We start from the raw sequence: 23,539 nt of genomic DNA on the forward strand, positions 1-23,539 counted from the left end.
CAGATTCTACTCCAGTTAAACTAATTAATTCCTTCTATGATATCATCTTTTGTGCTCATGCATGATCATAGATAGGATAACCGGTGATCACATGAATGATTTCCTTCTTGATTTTGAATGGTTTCTCTTCTAGCCACATGAAATCATCATGAACTCTGCTCAAAACGAACTTAACCCACTGGGGTTTGAACACACGGGGATAGGTTAGGGCTTCAGTTAATCCCTTGATTTTGATATGCTTGTACTTGCTATCCATTTTGCCATTGGTACATAGCTCATCATATGTGTCACTTATCTCAACATGACCAAGTTCTTCAACACGGCATTTGGTGAAGAATCTAACATCTTCAACTAACAAGACTCGATCCGGGATGAGTGGAAAGGCAGTTTTGTCATCCGATTCAGAGGTGACTTTAGGAGTCAAAGAGTATTTCAGAGAGGGCTTCTCTACATTCTTGACAACTATGGGATCTTGGATCTTGGGTGCCATTTGTAAATTTCTGATAAAACTAGCAAACTATCCTTAGGGTTTGACGGTTTACAAACGGCAGACGTTTCTCACTCAACAGATAATAGCAATTTTGACAAGATCGGTAAACTAGCTTAACAGTGTGATGAGATTTATGTAAATACCTTGGATTCACTTTGAATGAGGTTTGATCGCCTTGATTCGCTCTGTTCTGCTCTCTTGAAAACTTGGTGAATGAAAATGACCGCGAAAATACCTTATCGGGCTCTGTGCAGGTTAGGTCAAAAATATTAAATGCACTTAGTTCACCTTTAACCCATTTACTCCCTTTTTTTCATTTTAACTGAGTAACCAAATTTCCTTCATTTACCGACTTGACAGGCTTCCTGTATTCACCGACTTGACAGGTTTCCTGTAAAGTACTTTTGATAGAATTTCAAACTTACTAATGCATCTTAACTATGCAGATTTTGAATTTAGTACATAATAGAATAGGAACTGTTATGATTTTAACCTTCAGAGAATGCAGTCCCTTCATACCTTTGCTGATTAATTTGGAATAGGTGCACCTAACTCGGTAGGTAAGGTGCTTTCTTCATTTGACACAATTTCCTTCTTTTTCCAAATCATCTTTAATTTTTCTTTTATCTCTTCTATGTCTCCTCTAGGTTGATCTCTACAATCTCTAGCTAAATGTCCAACTCTGTGATAATGAAAACATGCCATACCAGGATTTCTCCATGATCTTCAATTGTTCATTCCAAACCTTATAAAACAGTTGGCACTTATATGTCCATATCTTCCACAACATTCGCACCATATCCTTGTATTGTAATCCCATGGTACTGCTGCATATTATCGGTAAGGATTTGTGTGAGTTCGGTAACCTCTAGCATTTGCTCGATGTGCATACCACATGTAGTTTTTTTGCTTAAGCCAGCACTTCTTGGTACTATGTCCATATCTATTGCAGTTTCTACAAAACCCTTTGAATTTTGCCTTCTGATAGTTGTTAACAGACTTTGTCCTACATTGATTAGATGTGTTACCATATTTATTGCAATTGTAACAATAATCATTGGACTTAGTGATATTTGGTTGCTTACCTTTTCTAATTTGGCATATGTTGGCAGTGTGACCTTGATTTCCATAGTAGTAGCAAATAGGCTTCTTTCTTTTGATGTTATTCCTGTTTCCAACTTGCTTTGATGATTCTCCTCTCTCGGTAGTATGAATTCCTTTCTCAGTAGATTCTTTTCCTTTGTAACCGAGTCCTACATATTTGTTGGGTCTTCTTGCATTCAGTTTCTCATCCAACATCTTTGATGCTTCATAACTTTTCTTCAATGTTTCTTTGGATTTCTTCTCTATTTCAAGTTCATTGGTCAACCTTGATACTTCATTTTTTAATGCTTGATTTTCATCATTCTTCATAATTGCTTCATGATGTGCATAACCTAGTTGATCTATCATATTTTGTTGAATCCCAGTTAACCTTGTGATTTCATCATTCTTATCAAATACTAAGACTTCAAGTTGTTGTTTCTCTCTTTGTAGATCTCTTGCTTTATCCTCTGCTGTCCTCAATGCATCTAGATTTTCAGTCATCTGTGTACTGAAATGTTCATGTTCTCTTTTCATTGCTTTTAGTTGATCAGCCAATGTTTTGTTCTTTTCTTTCAATACTCCAATCATTTCTTTAGTTTCTTCAGATATACTATTCTCAGATGATGTCTCAATTTGTTCCACTAACTCTTGAGAATCTTGCAAGTCATCAGATAATCTTCTTCTTACTTTCAGAGATTTTTGCATTTGCCTTTGCATGTCTGCAATCACTTGATTAGCATGATCCAGCTCTTCCTGCAAATACACAATCCTCCAAGATTGTTTTTAGCCTTCCATTGATAAGATCTTTCTCTTTAGGTAGTTAAACCCTTTTCCAAGATTCAAGCTCTGATACCAATTGTTAGGCCCAATATGGAAAGCTAATGTACTGAGAAGGGAGGGGTGAATCAGTACTTCAAAACTTTTCTTGAATAATAACCTTACTGTTATGCATAAACAGAATAGTGCAGTAACATAAAATAAAGTTAAAACAAATAGATAACAATCATACATGATTCACTCCATAACACATATATTTTGGTTATGCAGAAACTCTTGGTTAGAGAGAAAAACTGTGGTGGGGATGGCACCCACAACTTCACTACTGCAATAATAAAGAATGCTCGATTAGAGCTACATATAGCTATTTATGATAGCTTACCCTGTTAGGAGTAACAAGATCTATTAGATCTACCTTGCTAAAGGATTTTACAACATTTATTCTAAATGCTACACCTGGTTAGAGGCTTTACAATTTATAGACTTGATTAGAGTCTTTTACCCTGTTAAAGGTTTCTCTTTCAACTTCACAATATTACAGTAAAATCATTACAAATATCTGCAACTTTACATCTGAAATGTTATAGCAAATTCTGTGTGCTCAGAATAGATTACCTTGCTTATAGCATACCTCGGTAACCCATATAGTAACTTGGTAAACCCTTCTGTTTACTTTGTTCTATGACTGTTCTCTAAAAACCTTCTCGGTGATCTTCGTGTCTCTGTAACAATCTTCCTTCATGCATACATACACTTCACTCATGCTGTATAAATAGACCTCTTAAAATGGTGATCCAATTCATTGCTTCGATCTTACAAACAAGATTCCTTGAATGAATAACTAAACAAAATATTTCATTGGTTAGATTGACCTTAAAATCATACACAATCTTCTGGTGCAATTTCCAATGTAATAATGGTTAGATGTGCCTCGATCTTGTAACATGTTTTCATATGCATGTCCAAGTTCAATGTGTCTGGTAACACATTTCACTCAATGTATGTCAACTCGGTGTGCCATCTTTACTGCTCGGTAGTCTCAAAAAGATACTCAATAGACAGCTCGGTGTATACTGCATTCTGTGACTGCTTTCCTCTATAACCGGCTAGAGTGTGCATACTGACTTCTCTATGTCTACCGACTGCATGATTCGGTAGTGCCAACCGACTAGAATATATAGTATTACTTTGAATATAAAAACTTATGGCAACTTGATAAGTAGTAACAAAACCTACCTTTCATGAAGACAAGGCAAAGGATCCTCCAAAATACACCACCATAATGCTCAAGAATGTCATCAAAATGCTCAAATAAAGGAAGGAATAGACTGCCACACATAAACCTATAAATAGATTGAACAAAAGGGAAAGTATTGAGTACACCTTTGATACAGTTTTATAGTATAACTATATCATTCCTCAAAATAGAGAAGTTAAAGTCGCTTCGCACTGACATTACTCGTACGCCAATCCATACTATTTAAGGAATGGTGACTTTGAATACTACCCCTAACATACTGAATTACCCACAACCCGAGGTTTGGTACTCAGTAGGGAAACAAATAAGCAACCTCACATAAATAGTATAGTTTCCCATACTCATAAGCAACATATCCTCCATGGTTGATTACTTCACCAACCCATGGGCACATAAAATAATTACTGGTTTCTTATAATACACATGAATACACCTGTACTGGTTTAGTCACATTTACGGGGAGTACTTTTCAATATGCTATCATCTGCTCTAGGAAGGTTTAAATAATGCTTCCCACATGAATAACTGAATCAAGTTTACTCTAGATACAAGTACTGAAATTATTAACAATTCACAATTACATAAGGAAATAACATCATTCCTATATCTTTCTCAAATTTCACTAAACATCCTATTTAAATCAATGCATTCTTTAATACCATTTCTAAAAACCTGATACTCTAGGCAAAGAGAAGGGAAAGAGAGTTTGGTAACCAAACTATTTCCTACAAAGACACAAGATCAACAAAGTCACACTACAATATAAAGTTTCTCACTATAAGCCTATCATTTTGATTGCACGGTTTTCATTTCGCTACCATTTTAGAAGGATGCCAAATAGCCTAACATGACATTTCCAAATACTATGGTTGCAAGAGAATGTTCTAGTTTTCCAAACAATGGAGATCAAAACAGGCAATCTTATAAATAATACCAGACCTCTTGAGAAAACTCACTTATTCTTAATACAATACAAACACATGACATAATTTTGCAACCTATCATTAAAATCAAATTACGATAAGAAGGTAAGTGAGGAGCTATCAACAAAATAACACATATTAATGCATGCACATCAAATAAGCTTTTCATTTTCACTTTCCAAACATAATAAGGTAATTACATATACCCAAAAGCAAGTTCAATGGAGCATTGCTAAAATAGATCCTCAATCAAACTGGTCTAATGAAACACATAAGACAATTTTTCATGGAACGCATTAATACACTCTCGGAGCTACTATAACATGTTCCCTTTAACACCTCTTTTACAAACAAAGTAGTTTCACATAACTATTCACATATTAGTGCACATTACTTAAGATAGAATTTAATTATGTTACTCCTACATTACACATGGAGAATTCTTTAATGTAAGCATACAGTTTTCTTCCAATAACCAAAATGAACTTTCAACCCAAAGCCCTTTTATTATCTAGACACATAAGCATCATAGGATTCACACAAGGGTTCAAGAAGTCACACCTTTTCTCTCACAAAAAGAAAACTCTCATAAGAGATCATTACGTACATCACAAACATTTAATTTCCAGAGAGAGAGAGGAGGAAGGGTCATAATCATTCAATTTGCTCCAAAATAAGCATTCAACATTTACCATACTAGTCCTTCAAGTGGACAACACTAAGCTAGATCATAATCTTAAACAAGCACATTTCATACTTTCAGATTCAAGACAAGCACAAACCAACCCAAAAGGATTAGTCTGAAGAGTACAACAGTTAATAAGGAAGGTACATACGACTCTCTTTCATAATCTGAGTAATCATAAAGCAAGACATCAATACGCACATAAAGCACATATAATCACTCAAAACACCAACATCATGAAGGTGAAAACAAGGTGTGAACACCCACGTTACACACAAGTTAAGGTCTACTCAATCACTCAATTACAAAAGGGAGGACAAGCATACACATAACGTCGATACACCTCACACCAACTAAGGGCACATGTGACACCAGAGATCCCAATTTTGCAACTTGGCTCTGATACCAAATGTAATACCCAGCCAAGAAACCCAGAAGGGATAAAGCTAAAACATACAAATGGAGTGCAATAATTTTTTTTTTAAAGATAAACACAACATTAAGATACATCAAGATATCAAAATTCAGATTACATAGCGGAAGACATCGACTAACACCTACAGAGTTTCCCAACGTGATTACTTAATTACACAATTAACTTAACTCACACTAATAAATCCAATAAGTTGATTATCTTATAACAAGATAATTCTTAAACAAGGATAATTTCTTTTAGAAGATGAAAATATATCAATTACAAGATAAGGTTCATACATTAAGATCTATTCATATCTTACGTTCAATATTTTCATTAAAATATAAGTCATGTATCTAATTTAATAACACGCTTTAATTTCATCATAAGCTAATGAGATCTTCCCATGCATACTTAATTTCCTTAACAATAACTGAATGTAATTCATTATACTAAGCTACATTCATTCATGATCCAATTTACTACATCCAAGAGAGGACTGCATACATGCATTTAAAATTAATTCCATCTTATCCACTTATACATTCTATCAAAATGTCAATTCATACATGCTAACACTAAACATGAAACATAAGAATAAAAGCATCACATAACACCAACATGATCTTGGAGTTCACCCCTAAAGGGCTACATCTTTGGGTCTGCTCAACTGGAAGACCCCTCTGATAATTAATAAAGTTATGAATACATGAGGTTCTCATAATTTACAATCCTGCCATCAAGGTGAAACATAACCAATATACAAACGACCACATCGGTCAATAAATACATAAACGATTCTTGATAAGGAAAGGATCCAGCTGAACATAATCAAAGCTAATACAAAGGTCCACTAGAGCATCCACAAAACTGAGTCATCACTACCCAAGGTCTAACATGAAACCAGGTACTCACAAGGGCATAAACAATAGGATGACCCACAAATGGTGCTCCTGTCGAGACCATACAACCACACACTAGTGAACGTAGGGACAAGTGTCATCACACAACCTGGTATGGTTACCATGGCAAGTCTTCATAGGTTCCAAACCCATACATTGGGTTACCCTGGCAACCTAATCCAAACCTCCAGCCCATCCAAGCCTCATGTGGACCCACACATCCTTTCACGAAGACAAGGATGATGGTTTTCCATTTCAGGCCTTCTGACAACATGTCGAGTTTGTGTTAGCACTCGTCCCATGTGTGAGGCACAATTATCTTACTTAGAGATTAACTTTCTAATCTATTGTTAGGTTATCACTTATTATACTCACTTTCGATGGGTTACCCAACAGCCACTTTAGGTGTGGCCCCCAATCAAAAGCCACTTTCCCATACGACACTAGACTAAACTCAGACAAACTCAAAAGCCAAGGAACACACATGGTCAAGCAAGCAGAGTTCAGAATGGAAGGAACAATCATTTGGTCAAACACGACTTCTTATGTGGTGCACTAATTGACAGTACTCTAACTAGAGACCTGACCAACTATGGTCAACCGCAAAACATCATTCGACACCCGCATAAAGGATATGACCAATTATGACACTACCACAAAACAATAGTCAAACTCGAAATTGAGGACTGGAACATATACCCAAATCAATCCATACAATAGGGTCCAATCAAACAAATCAAAACTTGCCATTACTTAAGTTCAAGCGAGTACAAAAATTAAACTTGCATAAGTAATAATCTATAGATACAATCTTTTTTCCAAATTAATTTAGACATTAAATGTCGATCAAGTTTTCTATATGATCTAAGTTAGATTGCAGTTATCTACCTCATCTAGATACAACTTGTTCTTGGTTTTCTAACTCTCTAAGGTTCATATGCATCGAACATACATAAATATGCCATTATGAGTTCTCAAACCAATTTCACATAAGTATTATTAAACAACCATTAACCAACTAAATATGATATTTAATCTTCAATTAAAACATCATGGCCATACTGGCTCAAAAATAATCTTTCCAATTCCGTCTTTTCCAAGCCCAGTTACTCTATACGGATTAAGGAAACATAAACATATAAAGAATCCAAATAAAGATAATCCATTCCTACTTAATAATTATTTCCCTATCCATATAGAAAAATGTCAAAATTAACTATTAATTAATATATATATCTTTATTAATTTGAGATTAATAAAATATAACAAATTAATAATTAAAAAACCAATATTGACTAATCAAGTATTTAATTAGAAAAATATTCATTAATAATAAAATAAAACTTGAATATTAATTAATGTATATTTCCCCTTATACAAATAATTAATAACAAATTAATAATAATTCAATACTTAATGAACAATTTAAATCATAATTAAAAAACTTAATTAAAATCACATTACAGAATATTAAATTATTATTATTTTTTTATTTAAAAAAATTCTATAAAAAAACCACTTATATAATATTAAATTATTATATTTTTTTTATTTAAAAAAATATATATAAAAAATAAAGATCCACGTTTTTTTTTTTTAAAAAACATGAAGTAAGGGGGGGGATACCCACATGGACCCCACGTGGGTCCCCCTTGGTTGCTCACGTTGCCCCAAGGCAGCGCTACTACCAATTGGTAGCAGATCGCTACCCTTGGGTAGCGCTGCTACCAATTGGTAGCAGTCCACTACCTTGGGTAACGCTGCTACCAAAGGGTAGCAGCCCACGTGGTGGGGTTTTATTCCCTGCCACATGGTTTTTTTTATGTTATTTTTTTTTTCTTTTAAATTACTGCTAAAATAACAGTACCCAGAAAAAAAATTAGAAAACATAGTCAATTGAGACTAAATTCATTTTATTCTTTTTTTGATAGCTTTGGGTTTCTAAATTTTACAATATGAGAATACCCAGATCCAGGAAAGAACAAATTCCTCTAAAACAACACCATATTGGCAAAATGAGATTGATCTTCACAAATTTTACTTCAATCTGTCAAACCCCCAAACTAAATTTCATTTTTAAACTTATATAAGAGAGATTCAGTGGAGTTTTAGACAAATTTTTCTCAAGAACAACCAAACCCCAAAATCTGGTTTTTAATTTTTAATTTTTTTTATTTTTTTTTTCTAAGAATCCATGTGAGCACACAAAATTAACATCTGGAGGTTTGAAAAGGAAGCAAGGAGGATTTAAGATCCATAGATTCAAACTACAACTCCTTTTCCCAAAAGCATAAGATCTTTCAAACTTCCCAAACAGATTTCTTCAAAATCCAAAACAATTTCTGATAAATAAAGAAACCAAAAAAATAAACCAGAATCTTACCTCATATAGCAATCCTGGAAAAGATTTAGAGAGGAGCCCAACCTGCAGGCTCAAGAAATTTCTCCTCCTCCAAAACCCCCAAATTTTCCTCAAAAATATTTTTCCAACAATGTTTTCCCAAAAATATCCATCCCTCATATTTTCCAAAAGTCTAGGTTAAATGGGAGAAGTTTGACCAAAATTTTATTTTTGGAATTAAAATATTTTATTTAAAATAATTCCTTAAAAATCATTAATTTCCAACTATATCAATAAATTAAATTGCTTTTCCAATTTAAAATCGATTTTTTTCAAATAACTGAATTTAACCTTTCTATTTCAAAAATACCAACAACATTAAATTAATTCTATTTCAATTAAATTTAAATCTTTCTTTTCTTAAGCATAAACATAACAAATTAACATTAAAATTAACTATTTAATTGAACTTGCTCCTAATTTAAATTGAGCAATTCAATTTAACGATAATCGCATAAAGAAGCCATGTTTAAATTAGTCCATTAATCTTTAATGCACAAACACAAATTTAATTTAATTAAATACTAAGGACTAATTACTCAATTTAACCATACACACAAAACATGCAACTTGAAAAGCCACACAGACAGACGACCCACACACCCAACCAAAGGGAATACCGATGATGACTGATGACGCTCACTTGCGCATGACTATGGTCAAACGAGGGTCTTACAACCACCTAATCCAAATTCTAATGACCAAAGAGGTACACTCAAACCTGCAAATTCAGGCATAGACGAACCTCGCACTCATGCGGTACTGTACCTGAAATCTCCTACAACCAAGAGTCATACATGCATACATATATAAACTTAATGAAAGCGTTAGCCCGAGATAATAACATGAAATAGGAGAATTAATAACTTGCATACAAATTGGTGCAAAAACCACATTAACAGCTATGCACTAAATCAAAACATCTGACTATAATCATTATATTATGATAAACTAACCAAGGTCAAACCAAGATTAGAAATTGATTAGGGTAGGGGTACTACAACAGTCCCAAGGCCTCAGACTACCCCAAATTCATCAGAGATAGGGGCATGGTGCCCTACTCCTACCCAGGATAGAGGCGTGGCGCATTGTTCCCCTTCAATTTCGGTGATTTTTGATAGGGTAAAACCTTAGGATCTCAGGTTTGCAGCCTTCCAGTTGCAGCTCTCTGTCAAATCATCAAGGACAGGGGCATGGCGCACTGGTCCTGGTCAATTTGGATCAGTTTTTAGCACCAGGTACACATTGAAATTCCCTCCCCCCGCCCCTTCTCTTCTTTCAGTATCTCAATTTCAGATCTGTGAGTTTCTACAATTTCAGTTTATATATGCTTCATTGTTTATCTCCTAGTCTAGTTGACCAATATTTCATATATTTCCTTCATTTACAACAAGAGGAATAGAAACCCTAAGAGATAACCCTTGTCTCTTCCTTTCTCCTAAGAAGTAGCCAAAGTGAGCTATCTCCCTAGGCTCTTTTGTATTCCCAATGGGTTGGTAAAAGTGGGATTAAGTCCTAGTCACCCAATCTCGCTTTTTTCCCCTCCACATTTTGGTGAACCCGAGCTGAACCCTATCTTCTTTAATTCTGATTTATGTTCTTAGATCTGAGTTTTTTTTCTCTATTTCAAATATAAATTTACATTTACAAGCTTCAATTCCTTTCAAATTTTAAAAATTTAGAGGTCAATTTTGTTAAAACCCTAATTTTTCAATTCAAAATTGAACTTGTGGATAGCTTAATTTGGATCATTAATTTCAGATCTGATTTAGGAACACATTTCACTCATAAATTTCATTTTCTAAATCAACATTTAGAGTTCTTGCATTGGTTAAAATTGAACATTTTCTTCTATTTTTCATATATTATCATTTGAAAGAGGAAAATTGTTGTCATGATGCATTCATTTCAAAAATGTTATAGTGGGTTATCTTCCCTTGCTTCAATTTTTCCATCTCTTAAAGAACCTCCTCCTATCTATGACAACAATTTAGTGCCTAAAATATTTGTTACCAACCCCTTCAAAACTCTCCCATGCTCTAAGGATGAAGATTTGAAGAGTGATCTTGACAATTCTCCTAAAATATGCCCTTCCCATCTAGCTACCTTAGAGGAAGAGGATGATATCATAAACACTTTCCTTAGTGTTACTTTACCTTCTTTACATGATGCCTCTCTAAGTGAAAATTTATTGATGGACATTGACTTATCTTCTCCTAAATTTGGTCTTACCAATGGGGGCATGTTAGTGCAACAAAAGGTTATGAGCTCTTCTTTCAAAGATCTCCTTCCTAAGCATGAATCTTTGGAGAAAGATTTCCATCTCCCTCCTAAAGAATGCTCCCCTCATGAAGATCATTTTGTTCAAGAAGATGGTATTGTCCCTACTTTTCCTAGTGATGTAATTTCCTCTGTTGACTTCAACAAAATTCCCGCTAGAGATGATGCATTAATGAGAAATGCTTCTCCTTGCCCCGAAGATGCCTTAGAAAAAGAAGATGAAAGCATAATCAATCTCCTTAATTACCTCTCCCCCAAACATCCTATTGAACACATTTTGAGGCAAGAGGATGATTCAAACTCATGTAGTGGTGCTCTCCCTCCTAAGGATGAAGAATTAATGAACAATGTTATCCCTTCTCCCAAAATTGGCAATAACAATAAGGATATCTTTGTGAGAGATATTTCTAATACTTTTTTCAATGACCTCACTGTTTGGGATGAACCATTACAAGAAGGTGTTGATTATTCTCTACCATATGAGAGTAACTCCCTTGATATAATCTCACCTTCCATGAATCTTAATCATTTTTCCTCTAAAGGTAAGGCATCTCCCTCCCTCCAACTAGGTTCTCATAAGGATAGCTTAGTTCAAAAAGAGATTGTTAACATCTGTTTCAAGGATATCCCTCAAAGGTGAAACTTTAGAGAGTAATATTGATCCTTCTCTTAGAGAATCTATTTCCCATGTAGATCCTTCGATAATAGAGGATGATATGACCTTTCCTAATAATATTCTTCCTTCTAAAACATAAATGCCTACTCCTAGTCTACCTCCTAAAATTGATCTTATCCATGATAACATTTTAGTACAAGAAAAGGCTATCAACAATTTTTCGAACAATCTTGTCCATTCTTCTTCTTAAATTCATAAGGACGCCTTTGATATTCCTAAACCATCTTCAATCAATTTGATACATGTGAATGAAACACCTAATAAACCCCTCTTCACAGTTCAAGGTTCTTGTCCTTCTCAAAGTTCTCAATGTAATCCTATATTAGTGGTTCAAGGTGGTTATTCTAATGATTCTTTTTTCACTCCTAAGAAACGTATTCTTACTATGCAAGGAGGTTATCCTACTAAGAGCCCTTATGAGTATGCTAATAAAATCACCGAAGAGAGTTATGATATAGTTGCTCATACCTACAACACAAGAAACAATAGGCAACCTAATCCTCTTCTGGTTACCTAAACTTCACTTCCTCCCTCTCAACCTACCCTTCCACAAGCACCTCATATATCATAAACTCTTAGTGAGGATTATGATCTCATTGAACAACTTAAAGCTACTCCTACCAACATTTATATTTGGGATTTGGTTCAAACTTCACCTTCTTATCATGGGATGTTACAAGATGCTTTGAAAAACTTAGATGTCCCACCTGTAGTGACACCTAAAAACATGGCTTCTTTGATTGATCAGACAAACAAACCCAGAGTTAAAATTGTATTCACACAAGACGAGTTACCTTCTCATGAAATACAACATCAATATGATCCTCTCACGATTGTGTTTATTATCAACAATACTGCTATAAGACAAATCCTTGTGGACAATGGATCTGGTCTTAATGTTTGCGGTGTGGACTTATTGGATAAGAATAATGTGGATCGTTCTCTCATCGAACCTACTTCTATTTCTATCTAAGGCTTTGATAATGTTGCTAAACAATCTTTAGGTATCATAACCTTACCTCTCAACAAAGGTCCTGTTACTTTACCTACACCTATTCATGTCATGTCTGGTAATTTTACATATAACCTCCTATTACAAAGACCATGGATTCATAGCATGCAATTTGTCCCATCAACTTTGCATAGGCAAGTCAAGTTCATTTATGACAATAAGACATACACCTTGTTAACTGATACCAATTTTCAAGCTCCATTAAATGCTAGATCTTCTTGTTCGACTACTTCCCATTCTTCTCCCAATCCTCCTACTTCTTCAAATACATCAATTTCCTTTGATGATCTCGTTCCTTCTAGTACTCCTAATTATTCTTCTCAATCAGAATATCCTCCCAAAGATATCTTTTCTTCCAAAGGAGTGCTCTCAGATGATGATTGTGGATCTGCGACTTTAACCCTACTTTTATAGGAGAGTATAGAGTATCTTGGAAAAAATCTAAGACTAAGAAGGAGAAATCTAAGGAGGAACCTAAAGAGAAACCCACTTTGTTTAAACAACTAAGTAACAATTTTTTGGTTGCTTCTAATTCAAATAATTCTTCAAATCCTTCCTCTAATTCATATAGCACTGATATCTATGAGGCACAACCATCTCTTTCTGATTTGGCATCCCTTTATGGTCTTGGTTTTCAAATTTTACCTAAGAGTGGCTACAATGGAAATGGTTGTGGTGCAAATGAATAAGGAGTTAAAGTTCCTTTGGAACATAACACACATGAAGCTTCATTTGGACTTATATATAATCCTTCTAAGCCCACAAAAGCATCTAAAATACCATCTCTCAATGTGAATTCTATATTAGTAGTGATGATGACCATGCCTCAAGTAAATTGTCTTCTACTTCTTTTAACACTCACCCCCCTCATAAGGAAATCTTGGTGATGAAAAAATCTCTTTATGAATCTCCTCAAGAGATTCTAATCCCACTTATGAGACTTTATCTTCTAATCACTCTAAAATCCCTTCTTCTGGGAATAAGGCTCTAATGAATTGTCCTTATCCCTCTCCTAAGATTTCTTGTGTGCAAGAAAAGTATGTCTTAGTGGCCTATAGCTCTCCTATAAACTTCTCTTTTTCTAATGACTTTTTAGCATTCATCATCTTATACATGTTTTTAATCTCACTTATAGTAGATAATTTACCATTTCATATTCAAACACCTCATCCAATTTCATGTCTTTAAATAACATTAATGGCTATTTTGTTGATCATCATTATGTGACAATGGTAGCTCACTTACTTGGGGCTCATTGTCATTCATGATGGTACAATTTCATGTGCAATCATACATTTGGAAGCAACATAATAGCCTATTTCTATCTCATCTCTTCTCCCTATATATGGGGGGAAAAAGTGATTTCAAACATCTCTTCTTCTTAAGATTAAAATTTCCCCTTTGTGAAGCAGTATCTTCTATAAGGATTTCTCATTGATTGTAGATGTGTATTCATATTTGAATTCCTTCTCTCATATTGCAACAAGCATCCCTAATGGGGATCTTAAGTATATATATATCCTTAATTGGGGACCTCCTCCTTGGTGTTGAAAGTCTTTGATCATTCATCAAATTTTTTTCTTCATTGATTAGTATCTTTTATAATAAACCCTTGTATTTTGTGAGCGTGCATGTCCCTTATGAGAATCTCTTGCCTTCTTTAGAAGAGTGTTGCTATAAATAATCTCTCTTTGATGTCATTTCAATCCTCTATTCTTTTCCAATTTCCTTTATGGAGTTGCATTTTTGGATTTGTTTCCATTTAAATATTTCATCTTGTGTTGGAGAGCTCTCAAATCCTCACACTCTTTGTTGTGTTGGAATTGAGGATTAGTCCTCTTTCTTATCAAATGATTCTCCTTTAGCTTTTGATCTTGTATCAAATCTTCTTGTGAGCATTTGTCATCAATCTTCTTTCACAATTCGATATGGTAAACATGATACCCTATTTCAACTCACTAAATTAGCAAGCCAAAATAGAGGGGCATATAACTACCCTTGAATTTTCATCACCTTCCTTAGTAAGAATTTAGGTAATTTTGTGATTTTATCTAACATGTGATTTTGTAGGGTGTGGTTCCTAACTATGTACTGTAGATACCATTGAGGGCTTCATCTGACAACTTGTGGATATATCCTTGTAGTGTCATAAATTTGTGACCCTAGAAATTTTCTACTACATTAGGGTCCTCACACATGCAAACTCGAATCCTCTAGCCTGATCGGAGATCGGAGAGTGCTCGGCTTGCGAAAATAGCTTCTTCCTTGGCCTCTACATCACCCCGTCCACATTCTGCCCTGGAGAAAGGGGTAGGATAGCGGCATGGCACCACTATCCCCCCTTGGACAGGGGCGCGGTGCCCTTATCCTCCCAGGACAAGGGCATGGCACCCCTGTCCCTACCCTATTTTAGGGCAAGACCTTTCCTAGAGCATGCATTGTGGGTTGTGCCTCGAGCGGGAAATCTCCCCAATGTCAGCCCATGACAAAATGCAAATCCTTCAAACATGTATTTAAGGGGGAATTTTTCCTCTCATTTATAGAGAGAGAAGGTAAGTTGGAGAGGTCGAAGTTGGATAAGTTCAAGCGATCAAGCATTCAGGAGAATCCAAGCATTCAAGCATTCAAGCATTCAAGCATTCTTTTCCAGCATTGAGCATTCTCAAGTCTCCCTTCAAGGCTAGGTGTTTCATTCAATTCAAGGATTCAACCATTGAAGAGGATATTCATTACAACATTCAATTCCACATAAGCATTTCTATCAACATTGCTACTACAACCTCCCTTGAGGTGATTTACAATTCAGTCTTTCATTTACATCTACTTGCAAGTACTTTCTTTCATTACTTGGTTAATTCCAAAAATAGGGTTTTACCTTAAGTAAAATCCCCAATCCCAACCCATTTTCCTCTCTTTTTTGTGTGTAGGTTCCAGGTGCACAGCTATACTTTGGATTCGGGCTTCATTTGTTGAGGCAAAAAAACCCTTTTCATTTCGCAAATTTTTCAGAGGACCGTGTACATTCCCACCACGGTCTGGACAACTTTTCATCAAATTTGCAAGGCAACTTCATCTCAACATTTTACTACCAAATCCAGGTGCACAGCTTCATCCCATATTCTGATCTCAAGTTACAATCGATTCTTTGTCACTTTTGCACTACATAATTTAATCAATTCCTTTCTAAATCAAACAAGGAAAAGGGAGATCTTCCTAACAGTATTAATTCATTCATAATTCAATCTACCATCTTTGTGTGGAGAGATTGAATCTAGTGAATTATCTCATCCCCTTCTTTCTAATGTAATGGTGAAAAGTGCTTGAAGGATAATCAATCGTGAAACTCTCATCTCTCTTTGAGGGAAAGAGTAGTTTTCCTCTTGATCCATCACTCAGCATTTTCCCACCATTACATTTTGGTGAACCCGACATCTTGTATGCTTTCCTTTGAACAACGTTGCATATTTTTCATTTACAAGTTTCAACTTTCTGCAAACTTAGTGGTTAATTCATTAAAAACCCTAGTTTTTAAACTTAAAATTGAACTTGTGATTTGTAAAAATTGCTTGTGGTTATCTTAGATCTGAAAATTTCTTTGTTTATCAAATTCAATTTCCTCTTTGTCTTGTTCAATTTGCAATTAAAATTTACAAAATTAAGAGGTTACTTGTTAAAGCCCTAATTTTCAAAAATCATCTTGAACTTGTGCAAAAATTGGATTTCCATTTAATTTTCAGATTTCTGAGTGTTCTCATATTTGTCTTCAATCCTACAATTCAAAATTTCAATTTCCCCCCTTTTTCCCAAAATTCAAATTTCAAAATTAAGTAGTTAGGTCACCAAACCCTAATTTTTAAAATTAATTGGATTTTGTGTGAATTTCAAATCAATTTCATTTATATTTAGATTTATAAACATTTTCGAAGGTGTCCCTATCCATTAGGTTTGACCCTATTCAAAATTGCAATTCAATTCCTCTTTCATTTTTTTTCCAAAATCCTAATAGGGTCCTATTTTCACCTTTGTGTCTTCATTTTGCCCATCTAGAGATTGTAAAATTTGCAAATTTTTGGGGGTTAGCTTTAAAATCATCACAATATCCATCCCTGAAAATTTCGAAAAAAGTTTGTCACACCATGTGTGTTCCTACCACTTTTCTTGGCTTTTTCCCCGAACTTTTGCAAGACTATTATGACTGTTTTTAATAGCCTAAATCCGGAATATTGGCTGATTTTATCAATTTTTGAACCCTCTAGAATTGGAAATACCTTCAAAATTCAACATTTCAAATTTCAAGAAAATTTTTAAAATTAAGAGGTTAATTATAGTCTGCCCTGATTTTAAAACTTCTAATTTTAATATTAAGTGGTATTCCCTTGGCCCTAATTTTAAAATTCCAGATTCCTTTCATTTTTGGAAATTGTGTCATCCTCTTCCTCCAACAAAGTTCAAATTTGTTTAATCATTATTTTCTTACATTTTGCATTACTCAATTTTGTAAGCTTTGTTCCACAATTCAAAATTCAAATTTTCCCTCTAGTGCATGAGTTTTACAACTATTAGTCCTACCTATCCTATCCCCATTAGACAAAGCATTATAATTAAAGCTTCCCAAGGTTTAATTATTGAGGAGATGGAGCCTAGTTTGGGTGACTTCTTTAATGAGGATCATGTTAATTCTTCCCATCCTAGTCGTGTGCCTATTGATGGATCTCATGATGAAGAAGAAGCTTTAACTAGGGTTTCTTTAGATCAACTTTCTACATTGGACAATCAATTTGACAGTTTTCAATAATGGATGTCCCAAGAATACCCTAATAGTGAAGCTCTTCCATTAATTGAAGGCCTTAAGTGCATGCTTCAAAGTGATAAGAATGGAATTGATATATTGTGTGGCATTGTACATATTGTTGATTCTAATGTCATGCCTATCAAGAGTTGTGTCAAAACCCTAGGTTACTCACAACCTCCAACACAAGTCAATTCTTCTATTCCTTTGACTAATCCTATGACTAGTATTCCTACTTTCCCATCTAACATCATGGCTACTTCAACTCAAAATATCATTCCTACAACCATAGGTCAAGGTGGAAATCCTTCCTCTTCATTTAATCCTCCATCTTTACTTATGTCTTCTATGAGTATTCCTATTATTCCTCAACTAATCAGTGTGACACAAGGGGGCAATTCCTTCAACAACTTTATTCCTCCTTTTAGTGTCCTGTTTCCTACACAATCATCACCAATTCCTACTTATCATAATTTCCCACCACCTTAATCTCAATCCATGCTTTCTTTCAACAACATCACACCACCTTCTCAATCACCTATGTCTAACATCGATTCTTCTACCGAGATGACAATTAACAATCTTGTTAAAACCGTCTCTTCCTTACAACAACAGATTGCTTTTATGAGTCAATCCAAGTTTAGTGTGCCCACCTTTGATTTTTCGAGCCCACTTTCTCTTGATATTGTTAAAGTCATGCCACCTAAACATGTTGAGATCCCTCAATTGGAAATCTATAATGGAAAAGGTGATCCTCTTACACATGTCAAAACATTCCAAACCTTGTGTACTAATTTTGCTTATGATCAAAGATTGCTTGCAAAACTATTTACAGGAACACTAAGAGACAAGGCCTTACAATGGTATTGCTCTTTGCCTTCTTATTCTATCACTTCTTTTCAACAACTAGCAAATGCTTTCATCCAATAATTTCAAAACAACATTGGTCCTAAAATCACTTTGACTGATTTAATGCATTGTAAACAAGGTGTTAAAGAAAAAGTGACTGGTTTCATTGGTAGATATAAGCATTTGTATGTCAAATTTCTTTTCATGTGCCTGATAATGATATTCAAATAATTTTCATTTCTAATTTACAAAAAGATATCAGGGAAAATCTTCTTTTGTCTGAGTTTACTTCCTTTCCATAGTTGTGTGCAACACTCCACATTTATCAACTGGCTCTAAGTCAAATGGAGCAATCCACTCCTATGGCTCCAAGTGATAAGGGGAGAGTGTTCAAAAACCGTTTTCAAACATCAAACCAACAAAAGGCTTCATCAAGTTCAATGATCCAGTCAACAACAACCATGTGAATGCTACAACAAGTGTGCCTTCTATTTCTAAATATTTTCAAAGAGAAAGACAATTTACTCCTTTGAATGAATCTTTGCATAGTATTATGTCTCAGTTGTTGCATATAAATGTTATCAAACTTCCTCCTATAAAACAAATTGATCCTTCCAAATTTGCATCTCCTTATTTTGATAACAATTCCTTTTACCAATTTCATCGTCAACCTGGTCATGATACTGAGAAATGTTTTTGTATTGAAAAATAAGGTTCAATACTTGATTGATAATAATACTATATTTGTGGTAGGTGTGAATGATAAAGGGAATAAATTAGTTTCTCCTCCTAATCAAAATCATAAGATTTTCATTGATCCCTTTCCATCTCATACCTCTAACATTATTGAGATTGTGCCTAATTCTCTCACTTCTAAAGAATTCACCTATATGGCTCCAAACTTGGATAATATGGTAGAAACACAAGATACGCCTAAGGATCCTTGTATTATATTTGACCCTAGTGAGACCATTCGAGCACCCAATGGCCCTTTAGTTGCAAAGGTTAAGGATATCCCTTGCCGTGGTGCCCTGATTGATCCCTCTTGCATGGTTAATGTCATAACTGAAGAGTATCTTTTCACTTTACAATTATATAAACCACTATATGATACTTCTAATGTGGTTGTGAAGTTATTTGATGGCTTCTCTTTTCCTACCATTGGCTCTATCACCCTTCTTGTTGATGTTCATGCTTAATGCATGGATGTTGACTTTGTTATCATACCATCTTCTGAGAAATTCTATGTGAAGTTGGGCTATCCTTTTCTATCTTCCATGAAGGCTATTTATTCTCCCATCCACAAGTGTCTTAAATTTCCTCACAATGGATAAATCATAACCGTGAACCATAGCTCATTTTGTCCATCCTAAAGAAGCCCCGGTGTTCCTATTGATCTCTTTAGGCCTAAACAAATTCAATCTCTTCCATTAAGGAGCAATGCTCTTTTTCAATCTTATCAAAAATGGAAGAATGATATGATATTATCCTTAAGTCAACCTAGATCACCAGCACTTGACATTCATATTATTCTTTAAGATGAGCTTCTTCCTCTCTCGGATAGAACTAATCTCCCTCCTAAGGAAAATTGCCCACCTACTCCTATGGATTTGACTTTACCTTCTCTTAAGGAGAACAAAAATATTCCTCCAAAGGTTAGACTTATACCTCCTCCTCATGATGGACTTGGTCTCCTTCCTACACCTAATATTCCTCCTTTCTATGGCACAGTTCCACCTCCTTCCTCGTATCAAGAGAAGAGGCCTTCTTCTCCTATTGTTCTACCAAAAAGACCTCAACCTAAATCTTCAACTATCAAGGAGAGAAACATTCCTACTTTTTCAAGTATTCCTTCTTCTCAACCTTCCACTAAGGCTCGACGGAATTGTTGTGCGAGAGAATTTCGATGAAGACGTCATATTCGCACTCATGAAGCTATCCCTCAAAATACTCAATCTCCTTAGACTTTGACAGTTGACATGATTCCCTTTTCTCCTAAGAAAGATGTTCAACCAACATCTCCAAATCATAAGTTGCATAAAAAATGTGATGGTTTTACTCCTATTCATGTTCTTGCTCCTCTCCCTTTAAACTTTGATGAAGAAATGGGTGAAAATGTTATTCATAATGGTAATACAACTCATGATGTTTTTGATAGTGAGTATGAGTATGTTGATTTGGACAAACATTTATCAACTGAATTTTCACAAACCCTAATCCTAGCTCCTAGAATCGAACAAAGTGACTTACAACATGAGCATAGTTCTTGTTTGGATCTTGTGATAGCTCCATCTATTGTGCTTGATATCGCTCCTCTGATATGTTGCTTGCCTTCCCAAAGTAGTGATCAACAAGATTGGGAGGCAGATGTTGTGCTAGATTAGTGATACTAGCACTATAGATCTCTCTTTCTCTTTTGTGACCATTCTTCTATGTGTATCCATGTTCTTCTATTGTTCCCTTAATGTCTACTTGGGGACAATGCAAAGCATTGAGATCTTCTCTTGGTCTCTTTCATGTTGACTCAATAGACATCCTCTCTTCCCTTTCTTCTAAGGTAGTGTCCTTCTTTGGGGAATGAAGATTATTATATGCATATATATACATGATATACATGAGTTATCATACAGCATACTGACCCAAAGGAAAGCAACACTACCTCATGTTTTGTGTTCATTATCCTTGGGTTTATTCCTCAATTGGGGGTTGAATCCTTGTGATAATGTGCTCCCTCCTTTCTCTTTCTCTTGGGTGTATCCTACCTTAAATAAATCGCTCTTGATAAGGTGTGTGTGATCGCTTTAATGCGAGGTCATACACTCCGCTCATATTTTCCTTCTTGTGATACTTAGAATTACTTAGTGAAACTTTGTTTTCTTTGTATCCTTTCTTTCATGATTCATAGTGAAGGGAAATTTTCTACTTGCAGTCATGGTTCTCCCCTTCTCAATCTTCCCTTTTACTTTGTCAATCAAAGTCATAAGATCCTAAGTCCTCTAGGGGATTGGCAAATATTGCCTCCTTGACATGGTGAAAGTCTTTCAATCTTGTGTCCTTGTACTTTACCAATAGTATTGGTGTATGCTTATAGTCCCGCCAAAGTGGGGGCTAAATGTAGTGTCGAAAAATTGTGACTGGAGACCAGAGAGTGCTCGGCTTGCAAAAATAGCTTCTTCATTGTCCTTTGCATCACCCCGGCCACATTCTGCCCTAGAGAAATGGGCAGGACAAGAGCATAGCGCCATTGTCCCCACTTGGAAAGGAGCATGGTGCCCTTGTCCCCCCAGGATAGGGGCATGGTACCCATGTCCCTACCCTATTTTAAGGCAGGACCTTTCCTAGAGCATACCTTGTGGGTTGTGCCTCGAGCGGGAAATCTCCCCTATGTTGGCCCATGACGAAATTCAAATCCTTCAAACATGTATTTAAGGGGGAATTCATCCTCTCATTTATAGAGATAGAAGGTAAGTTGGAGAGGTCGAAGTTGGATAAGTTCAAGCGATCAAGCATTCAAGAGCATTCAAGCATTATTTTCTAGGTTGAGCATTCTCAAGTCTCCCTTCAAGGCTAGGTGTTGAATTCAATTCAATGATTCAACCATTGAAGAGGAGATTCATTACAACATTCAATTCCACATAAGCATTTCTATCAACATTGCTACTACAACCTCCCTTGAGGTGATTTACAGTTCAGTCTTTCATTTACATCTACTTGCAAGTACTTTCTTTCATTACTTGGTTAATTCTAAAACTAGGGTTTTACCTAAAGGCAAACCCCCAATCCCAACCAATTTTCCTCTCTTTTCAGTGTGTAGGCTGCAGGTGCGTAGTTGTACTTTCGGATTCGGGCTTTAGTTGCAAAGGCGGAAAAATCCTTTTTGTATCCCAGATTTTTTGGAGGACCATGTACATTCCCACCATAGTCTGGACAACTTTTCGTCAAATTTAAAGGATGACTTCGCCTCGACATTTTACTACCTGATCCAGGAGCACAACTTCATCCCATATTCTGATCTCAAGTTACAATCAATTCTTTGTCACTTTTGCACTACATAATTCAATCAATTCCTTTCCAAATCAAACAAGGAAAAGGGGGATCATCCTAACACTATTCATTCCTTCATAATTTAATCTACCATCTTTGTGTGGAGAGATTGAATCTACTGAATTATCTCATCCCCTTCTTCCTAATGTAATGGTGAGAAGTTCTTGAAGGATAATCAATAGTGAAACTTTCATCTCTCTTTGAGGGACAGAGTAGTTTTCCTCTTGATCCATCACTCATCATTTTCTCACCATTACAATCATTTTTCATGAATGTTTACTTTCCTTTACTGTAGTTTGCATATGCACATAGTGTCATGTGACTGCTAAAATGGGGGCTAAATGTAGCATCGTAAATTGTACACCCTTGCTAGGGTGGTACAATTATACGCTTAGTTTAGCACCTACCTTAGTGTGTTTACATCTTGCATTATAATTTCCCTTTAAGTATTTAATTAATTAATTCAATTAAATCTAAATTCATATTTCATCACTCTCCATATCATAAAATTAGGCCCTTTACCCTAAGTGTGCCCCTTTTTTATTTTATTCCTCCAATAAATCATTAAATCATAAACCCTAATTATGTCTTATTTCGACCTTTAAGGCTCGATTTCGTATATCAAAACATGTTGAAATCAGTAATAAACATTAAGTAATTTGTTTATTTTTTGTTTTGGTTGGTTGTTGCTAGTTATGTTAGGCTTTTGTGTTGGCTTTTGCCTAGTATTTTGCTGGTTTTTTTGTAGACTATCATGTCTTGTTTCTTAATGCTCTTATCTTTTAAGGTTCTTTTGTAAAGGGTTTTGGGGTCCCTTCAAACCCTATTTTTCTTGTAATAAAAAACATATTGAAATCAGTAGTAAATTTGGGATTCACTCTAATATCATCATATCTAACGGCCCTGAAAATTTGGTGAAAAGTTTGTCGGACTGGGTGCACTTTGCACCTAG

Source organism: Cryptomeria japonica, chromosome 5, assembly GCF_030272615.1.
Source record: "Cryptomeria japonica chromosome 5, Sugi_1.0, whole genome shotgun sequence".
In the NCBI taxonomy this organism is placed as follows: Eukaryota; Viridiplantae; Streptophyta; class Pinopsida; order Cupressales; family Cupressaceae; genus Cryptomeria; species Cryptomeria japonica.